Source organism: Anomaloglossus baeobatrachus, chromosome 1 (assembly GCF_048569485.1).
Source record: "Anomaloglossus baeobatrachus isolate aAnoBae1 chromosome 1, aAnoBae1.hap1, whole genome shotgun sequence".
Taxonomy (NCBI): domain Eukaryota; kingdom Metazoa; phylum Chordata; class Amphibia; order Anura; family Aromobatidae; genus Anomaloglossus; species Anomaloglossus baeobatrachus.
Genome location: NC_134353.1, coordinates 937113343 through 937125137, shown reverse-complemented (window position 1 = coordinate 937125137; position 11795 = coordinate 937113343).

Here is an 11795-nt window from a genome sequence, read left to right as displayed (position 1 = left end):
TGGTCAGACACAAGAAATAACAGGGGTATAGACAATGATAAAACATTAAGAAAAGGTTTTTAGACAGGGAGAGGCGAATAGATTCCCCATGTGGCTCCCCACAATGGTACGTGCTGGGCGATAAGGTAAAAATGGAATATACAGCCAGCTTACCCCCATAGGGGCGATACACTGGACAGAAACACAGAGTAAGGCTATGTGCGCACAGTGCGTTTTTTGCAGCATTTTTGCGCGTTTTTTTTCGGGTGCGTTTTTGCCCTCAAAACTGCAGGACTTTGCTTCCCCAGCAAAGTCTATGAGTTTTCATTTTTGCTGTCCGCACACAACTGTTTTTTTAAGCTGTGTTTTTGAGCTTGAAAAAAAAAATGGACAGAATCAGGCTGATGGGAGTTAACCCCTGACATGACCAGGCCAGATCTAGGAAACTCTGGAGCAGAGAATACCATTCCTGGATCATGACAGAGGTGGACATGCTGTCACATTCCCTGTTGAGGACATTAATAGGGTTGATATACAGTAATGCATAAATTGATAAGTTATAGTAATGAATATTGAATTGTGTTATGCTGACAGTAGGGCAAAGAACAGTTAATGTTTGGGACTAGCCCAGAGTGGGAGGGGCTTGAGTGCAGGGATAGTGACAGTTTCCTGTGAGAATGTCAGACAGAGCTCAGCCAGAAACAGAAGCAGACCTAAGGACTGTTTAGTGACAAGTCTATTGGCGTTAGTGTCCCAAGAGAGAAACAAAGAAATTTGAGATGATAATAGGCAGATTCCGAGAAGAGGAGAATGAGACAGAGGGAAGTGAGTTCCTGGAAAGAGAGAAGGAGACTCAACTTTAGTGCAGAATGAACAGCTGGAAATGGGTCCAAAAAGAGAACGTCCAGTTTAGAACAGAATGGAACAGAACATGAGACAAAGGGAGTGCCCGAGTTGGGAGTTCGCTAGCCGTCAGGAAGCCATACCATAGGCCATATTGGCAAACCAGCTCCTTTAAGGGGAGAACTAGACATGGAACTGTGAGAGGTGGAAATGATTTTCAGATGAGGTGAGGATGAGGTGGAAATGATTTTCATGGACTGTACTGTCATGCTGAGCTGGGTTGCAGTGAAACAAGTGAGACTATTGGAGGCAGGAATAAGTGAAGTGGTAAAAGTGACTAGAGTGGTTGTGCAGTGAAGTTGTGATGAACTACCACTAGGAGTCACCAGATGCAAGTAGTGATGGGGAAGTCAAACAAACCAGAGGTTAGGAGCCAGGATGTCATGTATGGAACAAAGGGATGAAGCAAAGCCAAGGTCACTGCACAAGCCGGAGGTTAGAAGCCAGGAAGACACGTAGGGTACATTGGGAAAAGCAGAGCCGAGATCAGGGTACAAATCAGAGGTCAGGAGGCAGGGAACAACGTCAGAGTCAGGGACATGGGAGGAAAGGGGTAGAAACAGGTCCAGGGTAGGAGGCAAAGAACAAAACTCAAATGGGAGCCAGAGCACTTACTGCAGGCAGGATCTACGAGTGGCGGCATTTTGGGTGAGGTTGCACCCTAATGAAGCAGAGGAATCACCTGGAACAAGGCGCCTGGAGAGAGGCCCCTCCCAACACCTGCGCAGGAACCGAGGAAGGGTAACCACCTATCCAATGGCGCAAAATGCAAAACAGAACACTGGTTCTGCCGGAGAGCAGAGCACCATGGGTCAGAACCATGACAGACGGACCGTTTATTAAAAACTGGCGGTCTCTTATTGAACTGGTTAACATATGTTCCTGAGCACCCAAAGCTTACGGCATCGGGCGGTCTGCAACGACATAATGCCTCCTTGACACAAGTTCAGACACCCAGCCAAGAAACACAGACCTTGCCCATGACTACCGCCCCATGCCATGTTACAAATCGGGGAGTAAGTCTCGCTGATTGGAGATGAGCTGGTTGATTTTTCCCTGTCTTCATTTTGGATTCCAAAGATGGAAACCACCCTTTATAATTTGGAGTGATCACATCAATAACTTCTACTATGTATGACTTTCCAAACCGAAGATACCTAAAGCATTGGTCTCAGTAGATTCCCCATAGATATGTTTGACTCCTATGATGATGGTCTTTATAAATTCCATTCTAAGTATTGCTTGGTGACTCGCTGTGAAATAATCTGGATTTATCCCAAGACTGTTAATAAATTCTCGAAAAATCTCCACTGGTTGCCAATATTCTGGCCGATCGGCTGTCCCCCCTGCTAGGGGGTATAGTCCATTCTGACCAGGCTGGGTTCATGTTGGGCAGGGAGGCTAGGGATAACACCACGAGGGCCATCAACCTGATTCATAGGGCCAGGACAGATAGTGGATCACTTATGTTGTTGTCGACGGACGCCGAGAAGGCGTTCGACCGGGTCGGTGGGACGTTTCTTGATGGGGTCCTCGCTTCCCTGGGTCTGGGGGGAAACATGCTAAGTTGGATAAGATCTATATATAGTGCACCGTCGGCACGCATACGGGTTAATGGAGTGCTTTCAGAGAGATTCCCGATCACCAATGGCACCCAGCAGGGTTGTCCGCTTTCCCCAATGATATTCATACTCACATTAGAGCCCCTGCTGCGTCACATCCGGAAGAACACGAGCATTAAGGGACAGGAGATCGGGGGCGTGACACATAAGATAGCTGCCTTTGCGGATGATTTATTATTTTTTATCACTGACCCAGCCAACTTGCTCCCAGCGCTAATGCAGGGATTTAATCATTACTCCCTACTCTCTAACTTCAAGGTCAATTTGTGTAAATCGGAGGCACTGGGCGTCAACCTCCCCGCGGAGGTATTTTCGTAGCTACGGGGAGCCTCTGATATTCAGTGGGCTCCTCAGTACTTGCGATACTTGGGACTCAAATTGTCGGCCGACATGAGCTCCTTATTCCAGTTGAACTGTACCCCTCTTCTCCAAAACATTAAAGAAGAGTGTAAAACTTGGTCAAAAGGCACATTCACGTGGTTCGGACGGTCCGCGATTTTTAAGATGAACATCTTTCCGAGACTGTTATACCTCCTTCAGACCCTGCCCATCGGGATCCCCAGGTCCTTCTTTAAAGAAGTTGCCTCTCTACAAACGAAGTTCCTGTGGGCCAACAAGCCGGCGAGATTGGCGCGGTCGCTCTTGTGTAGACATAAAGCCCGTGGGGGGCTGGGTCTTCCGGACCTCAAGACATATTACATTGCCACTCACGTAGCCAGGGTGGTGGACTGGTGTCGGCACTCCAAGGCCAAACCATGGGTGCAGGTGGAGCAGAGCTTCACTGAAATGCCATTGGCGGGGCTACCCTGGGCGCTTTCCCCTGTGGGCACAGAACTCAAATCCCATCCTACGATTGGCGCTACGTTATGTTGCTGTTCCCAGGAGGCGGTCCAGAGAGCCCTAATGCCTTTACCCTCTCCCCTCTCTCCGGTCATAGGCGCCCCGGGCTTCTCGCCGGGTCTTTCTGACCCGATGTTTCATTTCTGGATCTCCCGGAACAGATGCCGTGCCCACCAAATCGGAGTCGGGGGGCATTGGCCAACAATAGAGGAACTTCGGAACTTCCGGGTCCCCGGACCTTTGGGTCTGTGGCTCTCTTTGCAGCTACGACACTTTCTTTGTTCTCTACTGGCCCATAGTCAGTTTGTTAGACCCCTCACCGACTTTGAGAAGCTGTGTATGGAGAAGGGGGCTCTCCGACACTCTCTGTCCATCTCACACACTATGCTATGTAACTACAGACCTGCCTCCGCCTAGGTTCCTCTTGCATTGGGAGTCAGACATGGGCCTCACCCTCTCGACTTCACAGAAAAACAAGGTGCTGTCACTTGCTCACAAAACATCAGTCAGCTCCAAACTCCAAGAGGCCAACTATAAATGTATCTCTCGTTGGTATAGGGTCCCGACAAAACTCCACAGGATGTTTCCAGGAGTCGACTCTAGCTGTTGGAGATGTGGGGCTGGGAAAGGAAACTTCCTGCACATATTTTGGGAGTGCCCCGGGTTGCAGCGGTTTTGGAAGGGGGTGCGGGGGGTGATCGGGCACGTGACTGGACACACGCAGACCCTAGGTCCGGAACTCTTCTTACTTCAATTATCCGATTCCTCTGCTCGTGCCTATAAAGGGTCTCTGTTAAGCTTCCTGGTGATGGCTGCCAGGACATGCATCCCCCTGAGATGGAGATCCCCCGTTCCGCCGACATTATCTATGTGGGCGAACAGGGTGAATGAACTGTTGTACATGGAGGACCTGACGGCGGCTCTCCATGACAGACAAGAGGCTTTTCACAAGACTTGGTTTTCCTGTATCGAGTTTAAGTTCTCCACGGAATATGGTACCTGGATTCCCCCTGATTGAAGGGGGCCCTACTGCTGCCATGAGACAAAGGTGCCCTGAGATGATGGATTTCTGCTTTGTGGCTGTTTGTCCCCCATTGTTTTACTCTCTCCCCTCCACCCCTTGCCTTTTGTGTGCTCCGCCCTACTCGTTTCTGGTCTAATCTCTCCTGCCTCACTTGCTTCTTTCTTTTCCCTTTCTTAAAAACTCCTGGGTAAACATGGAGGAGTCGAAGTGTGGTAGTCATCAGATGTTACAGGTAGCCTGATTGGAGATAATATACAATGGATGCTAAATGTAATGCCACTGAATTTGATTGATGTGTTTCCATGTTTTTCAGTTAAATAAAGAATTATAAAAAAAAAAAAAGAAATATCTCCACTGAATATTGGAGTCACTGTCTGTCCATTTAGAAATACAGTATGGCTGAGAATAAAAATTAAACTTGATTGACGGGGGGCTGTATGGAGATGAAGGAGTCCACAAGTCTCCGGGGGAAGCTTTATTAAAGGGAAAGGGTCATGTGTCAAGTCCCCCAGAGATCAGCAAGAGACCTCTCTCTCAAGTGCAATTTAATAAATGCTAATTTTAATCCAAAAGGTCATACTTGCTGTATTTGGGGCAGAATATTTGTATATATATATATATATATATATATATATATATATATATATATATACACAGTACAGACAAAAAGTTTGGACACACCTTCTCATTCAAAGAGTTTTCACTTTATTTTCGTGACTCTGAAATTGTAGATTCACATTGAAGGCATCGAAACTATAAATTAACACATGTGGAATGAAATACTTAACAAAAAAGTGTGAAACAACTGAAAATATGTCTTATATTCTAGGTTCTTCACAGTAGCCACCTTTTGCTTTGATTACTGCTTTGCACACTCTTGGCATTCTCTTGATGAGCTTCAAGAGGTAGTCACCGGAAATGGTTTTCCAACAGTCTTGAAGGAGTTCCCAGAGATGCTTAGCACTTGTTGGCCCTTTTGCCTTCACTCTGCGGTCCAGCTCACCCCAAACCATCTCGATTGGGTTCAGGTCTGGTGACTGTGGAGGCCAGGTCATCTGGCGTAGCACCCCATCACTCTCCTTCTTAGTCAAATAGCCCTTACACAGCCTGGAGGTGTGTTTGGGGTCATTGTCCTGTTGAAAAATAAATAATGGTCCAACTAAACGCAAACCGGATGGAATAGCACGCCGCTGCAAGATGCTGTGGTAGCCATGCTGGTTCAGTGTGCCTTCAATTTTGAATAAATCCCCAACAGTGTCACTAGCAAAGCCCCCCCACACCATCACACCTCCTCCTCCATGCTTCACGGTGGGAACCAGCCATGTAGAGTCCATCCATTCACCTTTTCTGCATCGCACAAAGACACGGTGGTTGGATCCAAAGATCTCAAATTTGGACTCATCAGACCAAAGCACAGATTTCCACTGGTCTAATGTCCATTCCTTGTGTTCTTTAGCCCAAACAAGTCTCTTCTGCTTGTTGCCTGTCCTTAGCAGTGGTTTCCTAGGACCTATTTTACCATGAAGGCCTGCTGCACAAAGTCTCCTCTTATCAGTTATTCTAAAGATCTGTCTGCTGCTAGAACTCTGTGTGGCACTGACCTGGTCTCTAATCTGAGCTGCTGTTAACCTGCGATTTCTGAGGCTGGTGACTTGGATAAACTTATCCTCCGCAGCATGGGTGACTCTTGGTCTTCCTTTCCTGGGGTGGTCCTCATGTGAGCCAGTTTATTTGTAGCGTTTGATGGTTTTTGCCACTGCACTTGGGGACACTTTCAAAGTTTTTCTAATTTTTTGGACTGACTGACCTTCATTTCTTAAAGTAATGATGGCCACTCGTTTTTTTTTTACTTAGCTGCTTTTTTCTTGCCAAAATACAAATTCTAAGGCTATGTGCACACTAGGCGGAATTTACCGCGCATTTCCCACGGATTTGCTGCATGTTTCACTGCAGAAAATGTTCATAACCTTTCTGCAGTGATTCACTAGCAAAACCTATGGGAAAAAAAGGCTGTGCTCACTAGGCGGATTTTGACAGCTATAGGTTTTCCTGCGGAATTCCCGCAGCAAAAAGAATTGCATGTCACTTTTCCGCAGGTAGCTGCAGCATTTCACTCCATTGACTGTAATGTAATCATGAAATCCTGCAGGGAATAACGCAGGTAGCAAATTCTGTGCGTTTCATTGCGTTTTCCTGCATTATTCCCTGCGGAATTTCGCGTTTTTCGGGACATAATGTTCATCACTGCCTGCGGTTTACAGGGAAGTGATGTCATTATGACAGGAAGAGGAAGCTGAGCAGAGTAAACACACACAGCTCACACTCAGACATAGACATATAGAATACACACACACACACACATATCACACTCACACACAGACACAGACATATAGAATGCACATAGAAATCAAACGCACATATTAAAAATAAAAAAACAAAAAAAAAAAACGCGGGCTCCGCTGTATTTTTACCGTCCAGCCGAGGTAAACACACAGCGGCGGTCCGCTATTCTCAGGCTGGGAAGGGTGAGGGCCATGGCTAATGCCCCCCCCCTTCCGCAGCCGAGAAGATCAGCCCGCAGCTGCCCCGGGATTGTCGCATCCATTATGCGACAGTCCCGGAGTGTCCCCGACTCCTCCAGATTGCCGTGATGAGGTGGCAATCAAGGTAATAACGAGTTAATGGCAGCGCATCGCTGCCACTTAGTCCTGCCTTAATCATGGCAGCGTCTATGAGACAGCTTACATGAATAACCCGTAAGTAAAGTGAATAAACACATACATCGAAAAATTATTTATTTTAAATAAAACACAAAAAAGCCCCCTCTTTCACCATTTTACTAACCCCTCCAAACACACAGATCTGACGTAATGCACCGAGGTCCCACGACACTTGTAGACTATTGCAGCCGTGTCTGACACATACTCAATGCAGTGTCGTAAAGAGGATGCAAGGGTAACTACAGGTCATTTCTCACGGTTGGTAATGTGAACACATTACCGCTCGCGAGAACTGCAGTTTGTCGTCACAGAGACTCTATCTATTGACTAATCTGCCCTCAATCTATTGATTATCTATCTATCCATTATCTAGCTATCTATCCCTCTATCTATCTGTGAAGCCCCACAGGTGTTGTATCGGTGCATACCTTCAGGGACTCCACGTAGCTGGTGCTGGTCACAGGTAGGGAATCTTCAGTTTTGATCGTGACGCCACTCTCAGTATTGCGGTCAGTGGGGACCGCCACTGCAGGTTAGGGGACGCCTGGGGCTGATGGTGGGTGCAGTTGGATATAGTAGCCTCCTGAGAGTGAGGCAAGCCCCAGGGCCCGGTGTATGTGTGTGGGACCACAGGTCGCAGAATGACTCAAACACAGTCCAGGAAGTCTTTCAACGTGTTTACTCACTGTTTGGAGGTCACGGTGAGATGCCCGGGCGACACTGTGATAACCAGGTGGAACCAGGAATTCCAGGAGGCCGTTCTGAGGGTAGCTGTCCACTCGCCTTCCTTGCACCCCTTCTGTTTTGGGAGGGTCCTTTGCTTGAAGCGTGGTAGGACCCCTCCAGGGAAGCTGTTACCACTCTGCTCCCCTCTCTCTGGCTCGTCTGCCGGCAGCGTGGCCTTGGTGGGATGGCTTCTGGCCCTGTCCCCTTATGGGCCTGGTGTGCTGCTTGGCTCAAGCTCTGTGTAGTCGTGGTGAGGGCATGAAGTACCCCCCCAACCTGTAGGTTAAGCAGCTCTGGATGATCTGCTGCCTGTTCTGGGGACCTAGTTCCCCTTGTGTGCTCGGATACTGGGATCTCCGTACTCAGCCACCCCTCTTTCTCTGGATGCTCTTCAGGCCGACCCACAGTACTCCGTTCTCCTCCGCTTTCAGCTACAGCACTCCTCAGGACCTGTCTGCACGGGAGCTTCTCTGCTCCCCCTCCATACACTTCAACTCCTTCCTCTCGACTCCCTCACTTCCTCTCTCTCTGCCCTGCTTCCTAGCAACCAGCCCCTGAACACACCCCTAGCTGGGAATTGAAAGTTAACCCCTTCTGGCTACCCAAGGGTCCCCTCTGGTGATGTGGGAGGCCTGATCACTATATGTTTGTGTGTGCACCTCATCCTGGCCTTTGGAGATTACCTGGAAGCATTGCTCCCGCATGGGTGCAATACTCTGTGGTGCCTGACCAGGTCAGGGGCGCCACATTCCCCCTTAGTTATCATCAGCACGTCCTCGGGCTGCAAAGACAAGAGAAAAAGGTAAATACAAACTTTTCCCACGCAGGGGCAATTATTTACATTTAAACATGCCAGGTACCATTCCACCACCAACCACCCACATGTCCGAACCCACCCAGAAACCTCCAGGAGGTAGGTCACCGGTCCTTTTGGTAACCAGGTCTGGGCCATCACATTCCCCAGACCTTTCCTCCAATCTTCCTCTCCTGAGGGGAGTGGTGTAAGGTAGGCCCCATAAACAGGCGTACCCGCTTCCGAGTGTTGGAGGGCAGGCCCCATAAACAGGCGTGCCCCCTTGTTGGTGCAGAGCCATGCCCCTCAACAGGCAGACTCTGGGGTTGGTACCAAGAAGGCAACTTTTTACAATACAAAAGTTTGTGGTTAAAGCCAGTTCATAACCAGTGGTCTAACATTTTAAGAAGGTCTCACAATAGTCCTTGTGGGCACATTTCGCTTAAACGTTGCTTAACTATAAACAGGTTAAACATTACATTTCATACAGTCACTTTGAACTAAACTGTACTTTGTCTATAGCGTAATGGGAGCTGACCAAAGTTGCTGCGGGTTGATCTACGCAGTACTATACTGTCATCTGTCTGAGATTGTGTCCTCCCACCCGATGTATGTGTCTCAATGTGAATTCTGGGTGTACTGGGTACTGATACCAATGCGTGGTTTTCTGCTTCAGCTACATTTGGCACTTCTAGGTTCTGAACAGGTGCTTCTAGGTCTCCTACTTCTCTAGATTGAGTGAATGTAATGACTGGAATAACAACTGCTCCATTGTATTGAGGCCAACTTGCTGGAAAATCTCCAAGCGCAGTATGGATCATCCTTTCTTTTGGTTCCTGAACTGACAAAGGGTTGGGAATTTCTTCAGGGATTCTTAGTTGTTCAGGACATTTCTTTAGGCGATCTCCAGAAACGACAGCTGTTGTTTTTCCTCCATCTTTGCTGATAAGGCATGTCTTTTCATTGCTAAGCGTTGATGGTAACACAGTATAGGGTTCTTCTTCCCAGTGATTGTCAAGTTTATGACGCCTTCTCTTTCCCTTGAGAACTATATCTCCCGGCATCAAAGGAACAGCAGGTGCTTTTCGATTGTAGGCCTTTTCTTGTTTCTCACGCTGCTGAGTCAGGCTTCGCTCCACACACTCTTGTACTTTCTTGTATTGGGCTTGGCGGTTGGAATCCCAATCAGCACCTTGTTGATGGTCTTCAGGGGTCTCAACTCCCATTTCCAGATCTACTGGCAATCTCCCTGGTCTGGCCCTCATCAGGTATGCCGGTGTGCAGTTCGTGGAACTCACAGGGATGTTGTTATACATGTCCACTAGATCGGGCAGTTTTTCTGGCCACTGACTTCGTTCTTCTAGTGGGAGCGTCTTCAGAAGATCGAGAATGATGTGGTTCATCTTCTCACACATGCCATTGGTCTGAGGATGGTAAGGCGTAGTACGGATCTTCTGGCAGCCGTATAGGTTACAAAACTCCTTAAACACTTCAGCTTCAAAGGCTGGTCCTTGGTCAGTGAGCACTTGATCTGGATAGCCATGTGGTCGACAGAAGTGTGTCTGGAAAGCTTTGGCTGCAGTTTGACCTGTCAAGTCCTTGACTGGTACTACCACCAGGAATCTGGAGTAGTGGTCAACCATAGTGAGAGCGTAGTTGTAGCCTTGTCTGCTGGGTGCCAACTTTACATGGTCCAGGGCCACGATCTCCAGGGGCCGTTTAGTTTGGATGGGCTGGAGTGGTGCTCTCTGGCGGTGCTGGTCTTTTCTTCTAAGATTGCAAGGCCCGCAGTTTTGACACCACTTCTCTAGGGCAGATCTCATGCCCACCCAGTAGAATCTTACTTTAAGTAGGGCCTCCAGTTTCTTCCAACCAAAGTGGCCTGCACCATTGTGATAGGCTTCTAGCACCATCCTCGTATCCTTCTGTGGTACAATCACTTGCCACACCTTCTCATGCGTCCTCGGGTCAATGATGCTCCTGTAAAGTTTGTCTTGATAGATGAATAATCGACCCCTCTCCTTCCATAGGTACTGTGCCTCAGGTGGGGCTCCTTTGTCAAGGCTGGCGCCAGGCTGGCTGATCAGTTTCTTTACCAAGCCTACCGCTGGATCATTTTCCTGGGTCTCCTTCCAGTTGTAATGAGGTAGTGGGTTCAGGGTCACCTCTTGGCGGTTGGCACGCGACTGCCGGCACTGTTTTGCTCCATGGCGATGGAACGCTGGCAGCTCAATCTCTTCCAGATCATCTTCATCTTCACCCTCGTCTGCTAGGTGAGGCATCCTGGACAGAGCATCTGCGTTGCCGTTCTTGCGGCCAGCTCGATACTTGACAGTAAAGTCATAATTCGCCAGTCGGGCTACCCAACGCTGCTCCATGGCACCCAATTTAGCAGTATCCAAGTGGGTCAGGGGGTTGTTGTCCGTGAAGACAGTGAATTTGGTGGCTGCCAGGTAGTGCTTGAACCGCTCTGTGATAGCCCATACCATGGCCAGGAACTCTAGCTTGAATGAGCTATAATTCTCCGGGTTTCTTTCAGTAGGCCTGAGCTTCCTGCTGGCGTAAGCAATCACACGCTCTTTGCCTCCCTGCACCTGTGAAAGCACTGCTCCCAGTCCCACATTACTGGCATCGGTGTACAGTACGAATGGCAGACCGTAGTCAGGGTAGGCTAGGATCTCTTCACCCGTCAAGGCCCCTTTCATTTGTCTGAAGGAGTGTTCTTCTGCTTCTCCCCAGTGAAATGGCGGGCCGGAGATCTTTCCTTTCTTCTTTGGGTGGCCTACCAGGAGCTCTTGCAAAGGCGCTGCCATTTTCGTGTAGCCCTTGATGAACCTTCTGTAGTAGCCTACCAAGCCAAGGAACTGATGTACCTCCCGGACGGTAGTAGGTGTGGGCCATTCCTGGATGACTGTGACCTTCTCTGGGTCCGGTGCTACTCCTTCTGCACTGACCACGTGACCTAGGTACTGGACCTTTGGCTTCAGTAAATGGCACTTGGATGGTTTCAGCTTCATTCCATATCGGGATAGTGCTTCAAAGACTTCAGCCAGGTGTTTCAGGTGGTCCTCGTAGGTCTTGGAGTACACGATGACATCATCCAGGTAGAGCAGGACGGTCTCAAAGTTGAGGTGCCCTAGGCAGCATTCCATAAGCCTCTGGAAGGTCCCGGGGGCATTGCAGAGTCC